This window comes from Bacillus rossius, chromosome 6 (assembly GCF_032445375.1).
Source record: "Bacillus rossius redtenbacheri isolate Brsri chromosome 6, Brsri_v3, whole genome shotgun sequence".
Lineage (NCBI taxonomy): Eukaryota > Metazoa > Arthropoda > Insecta > Phasmatodea > Bacillidae > Bacillus > Bacillus rossius.
Genome location: NC_086334.1, coordinates 59,475,255 through 59,492,103, shown reverse-complemented (window position 1 = coordinate 59,492,103; position 16,849 = coordinate 59,475,255). Strand labels below are relative to the sequence as shown.

Genomic DNA, 16,849 nt, shown 5'->3' with positions numbered 1-16,849 from the left:
TAATAATATACTGCGTGAAATTACAACTTTGCATTACATATTTCAAACAAAAGTGCAACTCTACGGGAAAATAATTTGAAAACAATAAACTTTTCATTGCTGATGATTTGATAAATCGTAAGCAAAAGCAGAAGGCAAGGTTCGGTGTATATAATAATCATTATTTTGTGATTTGAAGTGGCTGGCCGGTGAAAACCATTATTATTATTTTTTAACATGAGCATCACAGTGAGATTTGGCGTGACCTAGACATACTGATGTTTCCAGTGAAATAATTTCACATGATGAAGGATGTATGAAAATCATTTAGTGTAGCAGATTCAATTGAGATGTGGTAGAAGGGTACAAAGGAAGAATTCGTATATGGCCTTCCAAAAGAATTCATTTTAAAAGTAAAGAAACATATTTTTCCATCACCTGCAACCATTCTACTGATGCCTGACGATGGCAACAAATTGAAGCTCCCAAACCATCGCAACTATTTAGTCATGTTAAGCCTACTTTTTTTACATGTGCTTTTCTCATTTGTGTAGAATTTTTTTTTTTTTTTCACTGCTGTTTCGTCTGTACTGTTTGTTGTGAAGAGATTTGTTTTGCTTGCTGTCAATGATTGTCTCCTCATTTGTACATTTCATTTCTCGTTCAATTGTCTTCCATGTTGATTTGTTTCTATACTTTAACTTGTCTAGATAAATTAATAGAGACCGGAAAAATTCGTGAATTCATTTCACGATAGGCTAAAATACAAATAGTTATACCTCAGTGCTGCCTCTGCTATTGGCTCACAACTCACCTGGATGACGCTGGGCCAATGAGAAACACCCAACCAAAGCTTTATCGAATCACAGGCTGCTACGTTGGGACGTCTCACAAGACAGCAGCCAATTAGTGGGTGATATTTGACGGAGTGTACGTAGAACTATAGAGTTCATCCTGGAGGTCACTGAACCCGCGAATTTTTCCGGTCCCTATAAATTAACTAAGCTTTTTGTTTGTGTTTAGTTCAAAAACATTTTCCGATTTTATTTTGATTGATTGACAAATGCTTTGAAACGACGTATGTCAATAACTTTTCATTAAGTTAATATGTAGCTATTGACACCTCAATAGTGAAATTTTAATGTAAACCATACACTATGAATTGGATGGTCAGGGATATGTGTTGTTTGGTAACCTCCATTTAAATTATTTCCTTACTAATTCATCTAGCAATGGTAAGATGCTGAGGCCCTTCAAATAAGGCGTCAAATCTTACTGTTGAAGCAAACTATTACTAGGTATTACTATTACTTAGGTATGAAAAGAAGTTATGTGAATTTAAATAGTTAAATAATTTACATTTTATGCTTTTGAATGAAGGAAAGTCAACTTAGATACGTAATTAACTTCACATATTTGCAGCTTGTAACAATCGCAGGGTTAAGGCTACCTCAAACACGAGCATATCACCATCACTTCTGTCATTGCACCGGATTTAAAATACTGAGTGCCAGTATAAACATTTCAGACTCAATATGCTGGGATAAAATCATGTCAGATGGTCAATGAATAACGTATATTTTTGGTTATCAGTCAATGGCTCAATGGCAATGTTTCAAGAATATAGGCCCGCATGCACGTGCAGTATAGCTATTTCTAATAACTGCAAGTTTATGCAGTTTACACACATTATGCGGTTTACATACATTATGCAGTTAACATCAAAAGGTTTCTCAGTTATGTTTTCGGTAGGTAAGTTTAAAATTAACTTTTATTAAAATTTTAGTTTCTATTTATTTTTATTTACACAAAAGTCCCAACATATAACATTTTTAACACAGTTTGAAAATTTTTTTTTTGTGCTTTTAATCAAACTGTTCTATCTTCTGAACATTCAATCCTACAACTTCAGTGCCGGTCCAAAATTATATTCTACATTTTTATTATAGCATGGAAATAATAATGAGTAAATAACTTAACTATTGGACTAACTATTCACAACAACGTGAATAAAATTAAATTAAATATTAGCGTTATGAAAGTTTGTAATATGTCAGTAATCATCGAAACTTAAAAAATACTTTATTGTAGCATTACTAATCCAAAGAAAAAAAAGAGTTTATTTTTCTGGTTGAATGAAGAAACTGGCAAACGCTAATTTTTCTTACATTTCTCGAATTACAAAAAAATAAATCATTTTAAGTATCAAATTAAATAACGCGAAATTATTTAATGCCATAAACAAGGATTACGAAATTTTCTGTTATCTTTTGTGAACACGTCAATGCAATGTGCGAAAGAGGCACTTTGTTTTAATACATAAATTTAAACACAGCAAATATTTATGTAATATTATAATTTATTAATTTATACTAACTTACAATTTGTGGTTCCTAAGACGTGATATAGATCACTGCAATAAAAATAATCGTAGCGAGCTGACCAGTCAATGGTGAGGGTTGGATTGACGTGAGATGTAGACACAAATTATTAACGACACAGGGATATTTCGGAGTTGATCTGATAATCCATGTGCAAGACACGATTTAATCTTTGATTAAGTGAATGAGCAACCTACTATATAAGAAGATGTACGATGACTACTTTTATTAATTTATCTAGTTTACTTTTAGGCCCCGGTAGCAGGCATATAAATCTAACTTGAAGTTAATCGATGACGCACGTACAAAAGATAAAGGCACACAATCTTTATTGAAGAAAAGAAACGTTGAGTCTGAATCATTATCTATGTTATAAATTTAAGTTTGTGTTCGGACTAACTATAATGGGAACGAAAAATAAAATGAGATAATTTGATTCGCAACAAAACAAAAGAACAAGTTTCAAAATAGAACAGTCCCCCAGTTGAATGTTGGTCCTACATGCTAAGTATTAAAATACACGAATTTTTACAATAATAGTATAAGTTATTAAGGAAATTGGTATCCTCTTCAAATGCAACGCAGCAGTAAGCAATGCCAATACAAATAACTAACGTAATATGAGAGAACGGCTGTGTCCTAAGCAACATTCTTGTTGACAAGATGGTCACGTGATCAGGTTCTTGTGTTATATTTTTTGTCAAATCCATAGCTTAAAAAAATTAGCCTACATTTTACGTTTGATTCTGTCATAGTTTAGACCATTTTTATTGATGTCACGGCAATAAACGAAATTTGTCACTTTAATATGAGTAGAGACCGGAAAAATTCGCGGTTTCAATGACCTCTAGGATAGACTCCATGATACTCTATGTACAGGTACAAATTTCACCTGCTCATTGGATTCTGACTCGTGACACGCGTCAACTGGGATGCTTGTGATTTGATACATCTTTTGTTGAAGGTTTTTCATTGGCCTAGAGTCCTTCAGATAAACGGTGGTCCAATCACTGACTCAGCATAAAAGTGTACGAGTTTGGAGTCTAGTCTATCGCGAAATGAATCCGCGAATTTTTCCGGTCTCTAAATATGAGTTAACATATTTAATATGATAACTCAAAGCAAAGTATTTTATTTATTCGAAATGCAAGCTGTTTCAGAATGATTTATTCAATTTTGCAATGTGTTACACTGACATTGGCATTGAAGCTTGTGGTGTATTTTAAAAACCAGCAGTATGTTGAAACCGCCGGTGCCACCGCAGAATGCTCTGAGTGATGGGAGGTACATTGCCGACGGGAATCACGAGCAGTTTGTGACTGACTCACACTGCTTGAGACGGAGTAGTAGGCGCTGTGAAGTCGCCATCTCACCGCGCACTGACCACGCTGCTAGCAGTGCCAGCTATCGCGGCATCCGGGCAAGTGTTTTATGGAAATAAACTTTGTAGTATTATATGAACGTTCAAATTTAACCTCAGATCATATCCCTTTTATTTCAATGCTATCAGCTGGTGAAAAAGGACAAAACACATAAAAGCATGTCCTAAAAAAATGAAATAACTGTTTTAATATCCGTATGTCGCTTCAGAAAGAAAATACTGCGTCCAAACAATCCAAATAATGCGCCTCGTTCCTAGGCCGAATTCTCATCGGTACGCTAAAGATAATTAATGTTAGATACTATGTGTGTGTATATTTTATTGATATAAAATTTCGCAATAGCTCCAATACACGCAATATAGTTATTTTATATAACCAAATTAAACATCGTGTGTTCGCAAGTAAAGATCCTTAAAAATAAAAAAAATTGAAATCAAAACATGCTCAACTAAAAAAAAATTGTTGGAGTCAAAAAGCATAATTTTAAAGATAATATACACTTAATACCGACAAAATTTAACGTATATACCTATATTTCTTGTGGACACCGTGTATATTAATATTATTTACAAGAATTAGAATTGTCAAATGTCTATCGCCGCTGTGAATCGATAATATAAACATTTTTTCAATTACAGGCATTAAAAAATATCATGAAAAATATTTTGAAATTATTTCTTTTGAGATAGTACGAAACTTAAAATAACATTTCTACGCCAAATCAAAAGTATTAGTTTTTTACTACAGTGATTAATATATGAGATTATCATTTTCATTTTTTTTTTTAAGAATTTTAAAGAGTGTTCTTAGAGAACAAACGTTACAAGCTGAAATTGAAACACTGCTAGTTGAAACACGTGAACTGCTGTCACTCACGAAGGGACACAGCACGAGTACGGACAGGCACCAGGATTAAATGACGTCACTCTGCAATCGTGGAATTTCTGTGGGTTACCTTGAGGATGCAAGTGTGTCTGTCCCCCCCTCTACAGCCACGGTTCGCTGGCCAAGCGAGGGGATATAATCGTAATTATAACTCCGTGGCTGCGCGCGGGGCGGCCGAGCAGCGCAAGTTGTGCGGCAGGTTGGCACTCCTGCTCGCACACCAGGGACTGCTTCTTGTGGCGCCAGCACGCGAAGACACCTCGCCGCGAACAACACTCGCGAACATCTTTCAAAGGTGTTTCTGGTGTTGCCTATGACTAGAGACCTACAAAATTCGCGGATTCATTGACATATCATTGATAGACTCCACAGTCCTTTAAATATTCGCGGAAATGACACCTGTTCATTGGCTACTGACGCGTGAGACGTCTCAACTAGGCTGTTCGTAATTCGGCACTTTCTTGGTTTAGTGTTTCCCATTGGCTCACAGTTCCCCGGATAAAATGTGGGCCAATCGCAGAAGCGGTACGAAGGTATGGTTGTTTTGATGCTAGCATATCGCGAAAAAAATCCGCGAATTTTGCATGTCTCTACCTACCAGGCATTTTTCGCGAATAAATCTTAACGTCTATTAGACTGCAACAAGGTATACCCGCAACAGTGGTTTCTCCCTTGTGATTGGCGGCCGTCTACCGAGAGAAGTCCTTGCCTTATTTGACCTAGCCACTCAGGACGCGTTTGTTTTCACACTGAGTTACTGTGATTGGTGTTGTAACAATCGACATTCGCCTGAAAGGAATTCACCCAATCACGAAACACAGACGATGCTACAGTGTTTTAACTTATAACTGATCTCGGAATATTTTCGCGAAATATGCATGGCCCTACTTATGAGTAGAGACCGTAAAAATTCGCGGGTTCAATAACCTCCAGGATAGACTCCAATATCCTCTACACACTCGGGAAAATGCCAAATTTTCATTGGCTGGTGAATTGCGGGTCGTCTCGACTGGGTGGCCTGTGATTCGATACTTCTATGAGTGAGGGTCTCTAATTGGCCCTCAGTCCTCCAGATTAACAGTGAACCAAAGACAGAAGCAGCACTAAGGTATAATTATTTGAATTTTAGCATGAAACGAAATGAACCCGCGAATTTTTCAGGTCTCTACCTATGAGGCAAACCATGTAACTGGAGATGTCTACAATTTATCAAAGGATCAGTCCACTTTCATCACAGTAATTTTTTTAAAGTGGTAAATGGAAAATAAGTATTCAAACAAAATTACAGATACTTGTAAATTTTTACGTTTACATGAAAAACAACTAGGTCACTACAAAATAGTGTTAGCAGTAATACTAGGTTCGGATTCTTACCCGGGCATTTATGCTTTGTGTTAAAGTTATTTGTAACTTCCCAGTATTACCTGCGCACACAGTAAAGTCAAAATATTTGAACATTCGATTAACTTTTTTTATGGTTCAAAAAATTATAATTGAAAAAAAAATCACTGAAAATATAAAATTACGCGCCAAATGTCGAAAGAAATACTCAGTATTATCAGGGGGGAAAAATCATGTATGCAAAAATAACTATAGCCATGTGTCATGCAAATAAACAATATTATTCTCATAGTATTACAAAATATTTCTTGCCAACTGGTTTACAAAGGAATCTTTTGTTTAAGTACAGAAAATTATTTTCTTTCTACCTACATTTATTATTACCAGCATGGCCGCGTTTACCTACCGTTATTTACGCATTTAGTTCTAGGTGAGTTTGAGGCATCATTAATAAACCATAAAATTTGAAGTTGTTAGAAATTAAATATTACCCAAAGAGAATTAATGACCAAAACTTTCTTTAACAAATTTACTTAGGACAAAAATGTTCTTCGGTCACGAACTGCCAGATATGAAAGTAGCATGTTGCGCAAGCGACTGTAAATTGCAAATACAGTAAGTTCCAAGCCCTACAGCCATTAAAAACATTCTCAGTACGATTTTGACATTCATTACTGAACGGCTCTTGGTGTTCAAATGAGTTGGCAACGAAGCGTCGATACGCCTTGTCTAGACTTGCTTAGTGAAGGAACATTCGTCTGGCCACTGACTTGAGCCAGTTTGTTTACGAGCTGACGCTTCAAGGAACCTCGCCGGCAACCCTCTTCCAAAACATCGCTAGTCCAGGATTAACTGAACTTGCCGTGGCAGACACAAGGGGGTATATATTCTACCCCCCCTCCCCCCTCAACAAGCTATACAAAATTTATGAGATTGCAACGAATGGTTTTTGTGTGACGCAAAGTGAGCTTCTGCAACACCCGGAACTACACACTGCATAGGACGTGACGCATTTAATAGTACAAACACCTTGTTTTCACGTATGATTTATAAATACACAAATTCTACTTGTCTATTTTTTTAAAAGACTATTAGAAAACAAATTAAATAAACGTCAAAATAACTGAAATTGCCTCACCACTTGTGTTCATGCATCAGTAACGATAAACTTCTAGTTTACCAGGGGTTATCATTTTAATTGTACAAACTTAATGACGAAATAAAAATAAATAAATACTACCTATTTCAGTGGTTATCAACTTTCATTTTACAAAACTGATAACTGAAACTTTAAGTAAAGGGACATATTTTCCAAATTTGATACGAAATTGATTAGCAAGTAATTGAGATACGAAGTTAAATACAATAAGGTTATAAATATTTGTCTCATGTGTTGTGCGAACAACAAAACAACTGTAAAGTAATAACTTGCTCAGACTAACATTGATAACACAGTGAAAAAAATTTTTTTGTTCTCCACAATATATTCTACCAAAATAGATCCTATCGGATATTCTGTGGTAACATTAAAACAATTTTGTAGCATTAAAAACCAAACACTTATTAGTAACAGCAAAATTTATCTTTAGCTAAGATACCACTTCGCAGACACTACAAAAATATCTCATTATGAATACCAAATAATACTTGATGGAATCTATCATAAAACTGTTATGTAGGGGAGAACGTAAATATAAACATTCAAAACATAACTTGAAGATAAGTGACTTGCTGGAAAAAAAAAAGTAAGTGCAGTTGCTTGCCATTACATTGGTTCGCTGTTAATCAAAAAGCATTTCTTACAATAAAAAAGAGTTTGTAGTTTAAATTTGTTAACATTAAAATCGCATTAATTTCTGCTAACCAAACCATAAATTATCATGTTTAAGTGTTTGGTACAAATAAGCCAATATTTTGTTTGGCATTTTTAGCACTAAGTTACAGATTAGAAATTAATTGAAAATTCCAGGATGACATGCATTAACTATTAAATTTTTTTATAATAAGTTCCTTTATATTAGTTTTATTTTCAGATGATAGTTTGTTATTATAAGTAAGTTATTACTATATTTTTTCTTATTAAGAAAACATTAAGTCCTAAGCATAACTTAAAACATTAGATTCCCACGATGCATGATCATGCCTCGTGACAAGAATGTCAGCTAATTGTTTTCCACACACTTTATTTAACCATGGGTCTATCCACAACAAAAATTACCCGATCGTATGAACTACAACAAAATACTTATTTTTTCTGAAGTGCAATACAAGTATAATTGCACGCGTGGTTATCACATTATCGCAATTCTAATTGTGGGTATGTCAAAACAAAAAATTAAACCATATGTTTAACATTAAAATTACTTAGGCCTAATTGATAAAATAAGGTTAACGTTTAATATTTGTATGCATTAAACGAGTTATTTAGGGTATTTCTTGATGAAAAAAAATATAATCTAATCGAAATTTCCATTTCAGCGAAAAACCAAAATCCGATTCATTAAAATGTTTACATTAGATAACTTTTTATTTTTGGCAAGTTTGAACAAACATGCTATTAATTTCACTTACAAAGTTGTGGAAATACTTACTGGCGGGTATGAACTTATTTTAGCCGTACGCTACAAAACAAATATAAGGGCCCTACTAGTCTATCGCTGATGAACACATCAAGTTAATTGGTATGTCATGTGGTAAACAAATAAGAGCGCGAGCCTACATAAAAGCGAACTGAAAGTGAAGCGAGGTGCGGGACTGTCAGGGATGCGCGCTGATAAGCGACGAGCAGTGATTACGGAAAAGGCGCGGGCAAACATTTGACGAGAGCAACTCGAGAGGCTCAAGTTCTTAGGCCTCGCCTCCTCGGTTCTGGAAGTTCGCGGGCCGGGTCACGTGTGCCTCGGCTGTCACGCCCCACTCCCGCCTGTCCCCGTCAGTCCCCATCAGTCCCCGTCAGTCCCCGTCAGTCCCCGCCTGTCCCCGTCAGTCCCCGTCAGTCCCCGTCAGTCCCCGTCAGTCCCCGTCAGTCCCCGTCAGTCCCCGCCTGTCCCCGTCAGTCCCCGTCAGTCCCCGCCTGTCCCCGTCAGTCCCCGTCAGTCCCCGTCAGTCCCCGTCAGTCCCCGTCAGTTGTCCGCGCGACATGGCATAGCGCACGCCTACACCTTCACGTGCTTCAAGTCACGGCCTCGCCAGCCCTGTTCAATTATCGAGTTTTCAAGTGATTGTCTTTCAGGAAAATCCATGACTTGATGTAAGCTTTTGGACATACGCCATTGCTAAGCACTTTTTCTGTAGAAGAAAACTAGAAAAGACCGAAAAGACAAAAACACAAATTAAGCAAAAAAATTGATGTTGTCAACAGGATATAAACACCACATAATATTATTACATAACAGGAATATGGTCAACAAACAAGGAAAATCCATATCTTACTATAAGCAATGCATTTCATTTTTTTTGCAAATATTTTGTTGTCAGATAGGTGCTACATGTTGTATCTGCTATTTTTAACAAGTAGGGAAAACGTTCGTGATTTAACATTTTGTCTGCGTCGTGGCGCTCCTCATTATATTCTTCTACGTCCCAGCTGCTAATTATTCGAATATAAATTTGGGATCAACAATAGGTCCACCACGGCGGTTGAAGCCTGCAGCCACCAGAAGGAACTGCTACTACACACGCGGCAACAGCAGGTGTCTTTTGGACCCGAATTTGTACATTTAATTGTATAAAGCCTGGTCATTGGTTTGCCGAGTTATTAAACAAAACAAAACAAAAAATAATAACCATGTAAAACTTTATGAGGAATAATCTACCTTTATAACCTACTTCTATTTTTTTTTTTTTTTTACTTAAGTGTTGGTGTAAATAATAGTGACAATTTGTTAATACTCGGGTTGTCAACCATTCTCGCATTTCCAAAATCTCCTGCTCAGCACTCAAACTGGGAGATAGCAATCTCTATATTCCAAAATATTAAACAATAAAGACACGCTCATCACTGACACACTGACTGACTCTGTAACGCTGTGTGCATTTTGTTTTCATGCGCTCACAGCGTAACATTTGTATTGTTCTTTGCCAACTTCCCCCCCCCCCCCCCCCTCAACAATACTGTCGAGTCCGTGGCGCAAAGGTAATATTTTGAAAGATGTTTTAAATTTTAACACTGTTTTGAAGATTGCTGAATTTCTGGGAGAGACTTCTTGGCTTACATGGGGGCATAGCGTCATTTTTTGAGAAGGCCGATAGTTTCAAAAATTTCAGTGACAAAATAGCGAGCCGTGGCTTAGTTTTCCACGTTTTGGCCGCTGACATAAATCAGTGGTAAATGTAGATATAATAAATATTTCATGTAATTTAAATTAAAGTGTTTGTTATATTCATAATTTTTCAACGGACGTCTCAGGCGCCTTACAATTCCCTAGTTTTCATTCGTAATAATTTATACTTCGTTGGATCGTTCTCAGAGCTGCCAACAGGAATGTCTCTGGCTAACTAACGCGCTTTATTGACGTCGTGCTAAACTATTGCTTCAAGGTTATACATTCCCGCATGATCAGCGCACGTGAGGCCGTGTCTGATTGATTTGTATTTTGAATCTTTGTTTATACAAATGATCGCACGACTACAGAATTCGTCTGCGCGCGAGATCCTCATGGATTACTTTTTGCTGTCAAAAACAGCTGGCAAGTAAAAAAACCGCAAGGGTTTGTTCAAATTTAAAGTTTCAACAAATTAGAATTGTTAGTAAAAGTTGCAATTTGTGTGCTTCACATTTAAAACACTACGCCGTATTCAAACTCGGACATTGAAAGTGCTATGCGATGTTGTACAATAAAAACTGCAAAAGCAACTTAATATTAGACACTTCTTTGACAGTTCAAATAGAAGAACCAGTTGTTTGTTAGTTCACATCATTTGTATACGCGTTACCCCTATAAAATTCTCTTTGTGCACGTCACACAAGTTTGTCAACATGTTAGCTGAGCTAAAGTAAATGCTCAGCGGGGAAAAAATGAAGTTATTATTTAAGAAATGTGACCTGTAGTCATTATAACTTTCATATCTTTAAACTGCGCTCTAAAGAGCAGTGCATAATGCAACAAATGACCGAAACGTTCCAGCTTAGAAATTTTGAAACACGATAAGCAAAATGCCAAATGCCGGAGCCAAGTGAATTCTAGAATAATTCCATTTTTGTCTCATGTAACGGAAGCGTATGAAGCTGTTAAGAAAACACCGAACTAATTTTGTAAAATAAACTTTGTTCCTCTCACAACAAAACCTTTCGACACGAAATTATTGAATTATTTTCCAATTAGCATGAAAATCCCTGATCTAAGCGCGTGAAAACTAACTCAAAATCTGCTCGATACACACACACAGTCAATTGGGTAGCAATCACAAGCAGACAGAAAACTAGTCCTTATAAACGAATTCTGAAAAAAAAATCTTTTCGCTGACAACACATTTAATAATTTTGTAGTAATTTAAAGCTGTTTGTTGGAAAAAGTATTATTGTTGTCAGCTACAAATGGTTTTGTCAACACCGCAATTTATGCTATTGTCACCAATATATATTTGGAAAAGTGAGAAATTCTAAAAAATTTCGATGCTCGCATAACTATTTACATCACGTAGGTACTTATTAGAGCCAGATTTGGCGTCTAATAACGTTAATGTTTGTCAAGTTCGAACGAGAAAGGACGTCGCACCAAATAAGCATTGCAGTCGCAGCGATGCTAATACAGTGGACACGTCAACTGTATGTCACTTTAAGAAGGCCTTCTAAAAATAATAAACTAAACATGAACAAGACAGTGTTGATTATTCTCGTCATCGTGGTTTTAATACAAAAATTGCAATATTTTATTTTGTCTGGGCCTTAAAATTCTGCGATATCACATTGATCATAGCTTAATATTTTTAAATGGAATAGTTTAATGATTATTAAAAGGGAATAGCTAGGATGAAAACATTTTGTTCAAGAGTTTTAAGTCTAGCTTTGAAATGCGATTTAAGTTACGAAGCGTTACTAAATGTATAGTTATATGGAAATGACTGCTTTAAGTAAGTTATTGATAAAGATAATATCAAAATTCTAGGATCAAAATTGTTACGAATTTATATTCTGTTAGCCAATAATTAAATTACGATATTTTCAATCCTAAGTCCATGGCGTAGGCCTAATTTTAAAAACAATTACCTATACACAGGTCAACTTTAAACAGTTAAGTAGTAAATATTTTATACAATGACTGTGTATTTTATCACTACTTTCTACGCATATAGGCTGCATACTTGTAGGCATGCTAACTTTATTTGAGGCTGTCATCAGATGACATTAACTGTTAAAATAATGATCATTTTGATGCATTTTGTATACTAATTAAATGCGCATATTCAAATGTAACATGCATTTTGAAGATAATGCTGGTGCGATGCCATCTACAACACAGGCCTGTAATGTGTGTCATTGTCGCTGTTCAGATAAAAAAAAAATATCTCACAAATTATTTTTATCCAACATACACATCTTTCGTTTAGCTAAAACAAAAATAACTTAATTCGCATAACAAAAGTCGTCATAAATAATTTGATGGCTAAATGATATCAGTTTGTAAATCCCTGTTTTTTTTTGTAATATTCTAGCGAAATTACGATTTCGTACATTACTCCATCGTGTGTAGTTATACTTTGTAACATATTTGCAAAAATCATCGCTAAATACAACCTTTAAAATTACAAACACATTAATCAAAGTAAGGCCTGATAAACTGAAACTGTACTCCAAACCACAAAGTTACAATTTCATGTTTTGTAAGCAGCAGCGCGTATTTGAAAAAAAAAAAATACAACTAATTTTCTATCTTAGGCTATTTAATTTAAATATGTATCGAGATGCAAAAAAATATCTGCATGGCACTACGCTAGGAGCTTGTTAGTAATGTGCAGTCTTTAGAAGATAAGTATACAGTAGATGTAAGCGTGTCTATTTTTTACTGTTCTGTTTGTACACGCAAGTATACTTCGTCGAGGGAAGAACGCAACAAGACTCTTAGTTTCACATTATAGCATGCAACTCAATATCGCTCTGCTCACTGGAGATTAAGGTTAACTCTTATTTCCGTAGACTCGAGTGTTATAAAGTGGGATATCCGTTTACCTACACAAATGACCAATTGCAAATGCTCATAATGGTTTAGCCTAATCGTAAATGCAAACAGTCTCCACGCGTTCAAAGTTGAAATGATTCGAGTCCCTGTCAGTACCTTGAAGTTATTCCTATATAAGATCAAAGTTTATTCGACACGACCTGATGTAGTTTTCAGCTATGTAACCTTGTAAAATTGCATATAAATGAATAATACTCATTGAATGACATTGTCTCAAGCTAATATTTATTTGGTAATACAATATTAGTTTCAACATCTTCAGAAGGTTTAGGTACGACAAATCATTTTTTTCCAAACTATTGTGCATCTTTCGGCTTCATGTTGAACTTACACAAACTAACAATACAACGTTAAAAATACAGACAAATTTATATCTGATGTACCTCCTAAATGAAACAAAAAAAATTATCACGTATCAATCAATTAAAAAAGATAACTTTTTCTAAGCTTGTATTGGTGTTCAACTAAGTATATGCTGGCACGATTTTTCATATGAGCTGTTAACGGATTTTTTTCTTCATATAATTAGGAATGTACCATACATGAATATGAAAAAAATATACAGATAATATTACAGACAAAACCGGGAAGAAATAAAAAAAATGCGAAATAAAGGGTTTATTTTAGTTCTTTTCGGAAAGGGCCTACTGGCAGTACTAAAAAATAAAAAAATTTTAAAAAATTGTAAAGCCTGTATTTTATATTTAAAAAAAAGTATTTTTTTCTTGACCAACAATACGAAACCGCTGTTGTAACTTAATATCCTCTTGACTGATTGTGTACGCGCAATGTTTAGATGTCCAGCTACCAGGTGAAGCTTTGATTCGGAAACCTAAATCACAGCGAGCACTATATAATCTCTTATTTCAACAGGCTCTCTTGATTGTATGAGAAATAATTAATTCAGTTACTTCAACAATGCAGCAAAAGGTAATAACAATTGCGAAAGATAACAAAATCGCCAATACGTCTAAAATGACAGAAAACAAATTCTATAAACATAGGTTATCTTCGGTAATGGAGAGATCATAAAAGTATCTGTAAAATTGTGTATGAAATATCTGGTGGGCGACCGAATCCAAAAGATTGAAAACATCTACGGCACACCTACAATGAGCATGTTCTCGTGGTAATAACAGCGGAATGCTGTATGAAAGTAGCCTGTTAAAAATAAAAAATAACGTGCAGTCAAAGTGAGTGAAATTAAAAAAAAATTACTGTATATTTTACTGTAACTCATATTTTATTTTATTTTTTTTAAGATAACTAACTCGCGTTCAAATCTGTAAGGTCAAATGGAAATAGACTAAATAACAATATGTCACCTAGAGTAAAGTAATTCGTAATCACTCGACACTCCGACACGAACTGTTCCGTTTCTTGGTTAACGATTTTATTTTCGAACTAAATTTAAATTTTGTGGAAATTGATAATCACGAAACGTCTATTTTTTTTTTTTTTTTTTTTTTTTTTGCTAAACCTATGTGAAATATAAATTTTCAGCACCATTCGAACTTTATGGCTTCCTAGGTTATTTTTTTTAATATTTGTCATGTCAACATACGTACTTTGAAATACTTCTATAAAAAATTTAAAAAAAATTCCATCTCAATAGGCCTATAGATATTTTATACGTACCTAAAGAATATTTTGTGGCGATAACGAAATAATAAAATAGGGCCTATTCACTAATCACAATATTTTGTATTTTAGACACTTACAAAATGATGTTGTAATAACAAGTTATTTGGCGCCGCGAATACTGGGTGTGTGCGGAAGGCGGAGAGACTCACGTGTACGCCGCCACGAAGGGGTTGTCCAGTTCGCCGCAAGGGTCCGCCAGCGTGGCTGCTGCACCGCACTTACTGCTGCGCTCCCCCCATCACACGCGCGCGTCTCCCGCCGCAGACACTGCACAGCTGCGCGCGCACCGAGCCACCGAGCCAACCCTGCACCTGGCGCAGCCGGCGAGCCACTGGCCGGGCCGCGCCGGCGCGCCGCTCGCCTCCGCGGCGTGGTTGCGCCGGCCGCCGCCAGGCACCGCAGCGGTCGCGCACTCGCCCCGCCCCTCACCCTCCTTCATTCCCCCTTCTTCCAACGGCCGTCGCGTCGCGGGCCCGGGCGGCGGAGATTCTGGTACGCGCGCACAAAACAACGGTACGATCCGGACACCACACTTCACCGTCCATTTATTTTATTACATTCGTATTGCCAATTTAAAATCTGCTGACTCTTATTCAGAGCACTAATTTCCTTTCACTGCCTGGGGAGAGTAAAAAAATCGCGTTAGACGTACATATGTCACTAGGGCCACTTATGTAACTGCGTAATCCAACCGGCAGGAAGCTGAATTTGGGAAAAACACACAAAAACATTGCCAGTTCCGGAAAAAAGGAACGAAAATAAGGTTTCGTTCCGCTAGCCTTAACCATTCTCCGAACTGCAAAGTGTGAATATGCTTCATTCAGTTCCGTCTAACAGCATGACAGACGTTCAATACACGGTGCTTTCGACAAATGGGTAGTGCCTCTCTTTGCGTAACAAACAAAAGTACAAATTTCATGATAGAAACATTTCGTGTCAAGCTGATGTAAGATATAGCAAAATGTTAAACAAATACCTACCTATGTAGGCTATATTGATGTTTATACTAAACAATACAATTTGACTAAAAATGATTTTTTTGAACGTATGCCATTGCAGTTTTGCACTGTTTATCATTGAAAAAAATTCAAGAATGCAAAATAAGAAATAAAAATGAAAACATAAACCCACAGAGAACAAGCCTAAATTATCCGATGTCTAACAGATGGAAACTAAACATGTAATATGGACAACTGAACGACGACAGCAAGACGAATACTTATCAGACAGCACAAGGATTCCGTGGAGGGAAGTTAGTCATGAAAAAAAATAATAGCACAGACGAACACAGTGGCCTAGCAACGACGAGACAGTTTCAACAACGCATCAAACATACATACATGTGCGTACACAAAGATGAAAATAAACAGATATGTTGACAGAAATGGCAAAACTGCAATGGCACGTGGCTAAATTTTTTTATTAAATCAAAATTCCCCCTTGCACGAATCATTTAATGAACATAGGACAAAACATTATCTTATCTTTGAAAGATTTGTGCAATGGGAGTGCATGACTTGATGTAAGCTTTTGGACATACGCCATTGCTTAGCACATGTATGTCTGTAGAAGAAAACTACAAAAAACCGAAAAGACAAAAACACAAACTAGGCAAAAAATTGCTGTTGTCAACAGGATATAAACACCACATAATATTACATAACGGTTGTGCTGAATTTTTTTGGGTTCAATATTTGTGTGCTGTCATCATTTGTGGTTTTTTTTTTTTGTTCTCTTAGTCCATTTTTCTTTGTTTTTCTTTGTTTGGTGACCATATTCCTGTTATGGAATATTATGTGGTGTTTATATCCTACTGACAACAGCAATATTTTACTTAATTTGTGTTTTGTCTTTTGGGTTTTTTGTAGTTTTGAATTTTCACTTCTGTATTTTACTTTGTCTGTGGCAATACCGAACCACTAAACGAGTCCAGAAATTTTATTGTCGCCTTGTTTTGTCTGCACAGATGTAAGCGTTCAGGAAATTACAGGGAAATAATTTTTCCAACAATATTTCGGAATAAAATTTGGACAAATATCTTCACGTCACTTGTCAACAC

The 16,849-nt window shown here is 35.9% G+C and overlaps 1 protein-coding gene across 3 annotated transcripts in view; it reads right to left on the bottom strand.

Annotated features, from left to right (window-relative positions):
• Window positions 1–15,149, bottom strand: part of LOC134533239 (SOX domain-containing protein dichaete-like) — a 507,415-nt gene extending 492,266 nt beyond the window's left edge. For all 3 annotated transcript variants that reach the window (XM_063370647.1, XM_063370645.1, XM_063370646.1), the window contains exon 1: window positions 14,940–15,149. The gene's annotated coding sequence lies outside the window, so the exon portion shown is untranslated. The remainder of the gene's footprint in view (window positions 1–14,939) is intronic.
• Window positions 15,150–16,849: the final 1,700 nt, after the last annotated feature.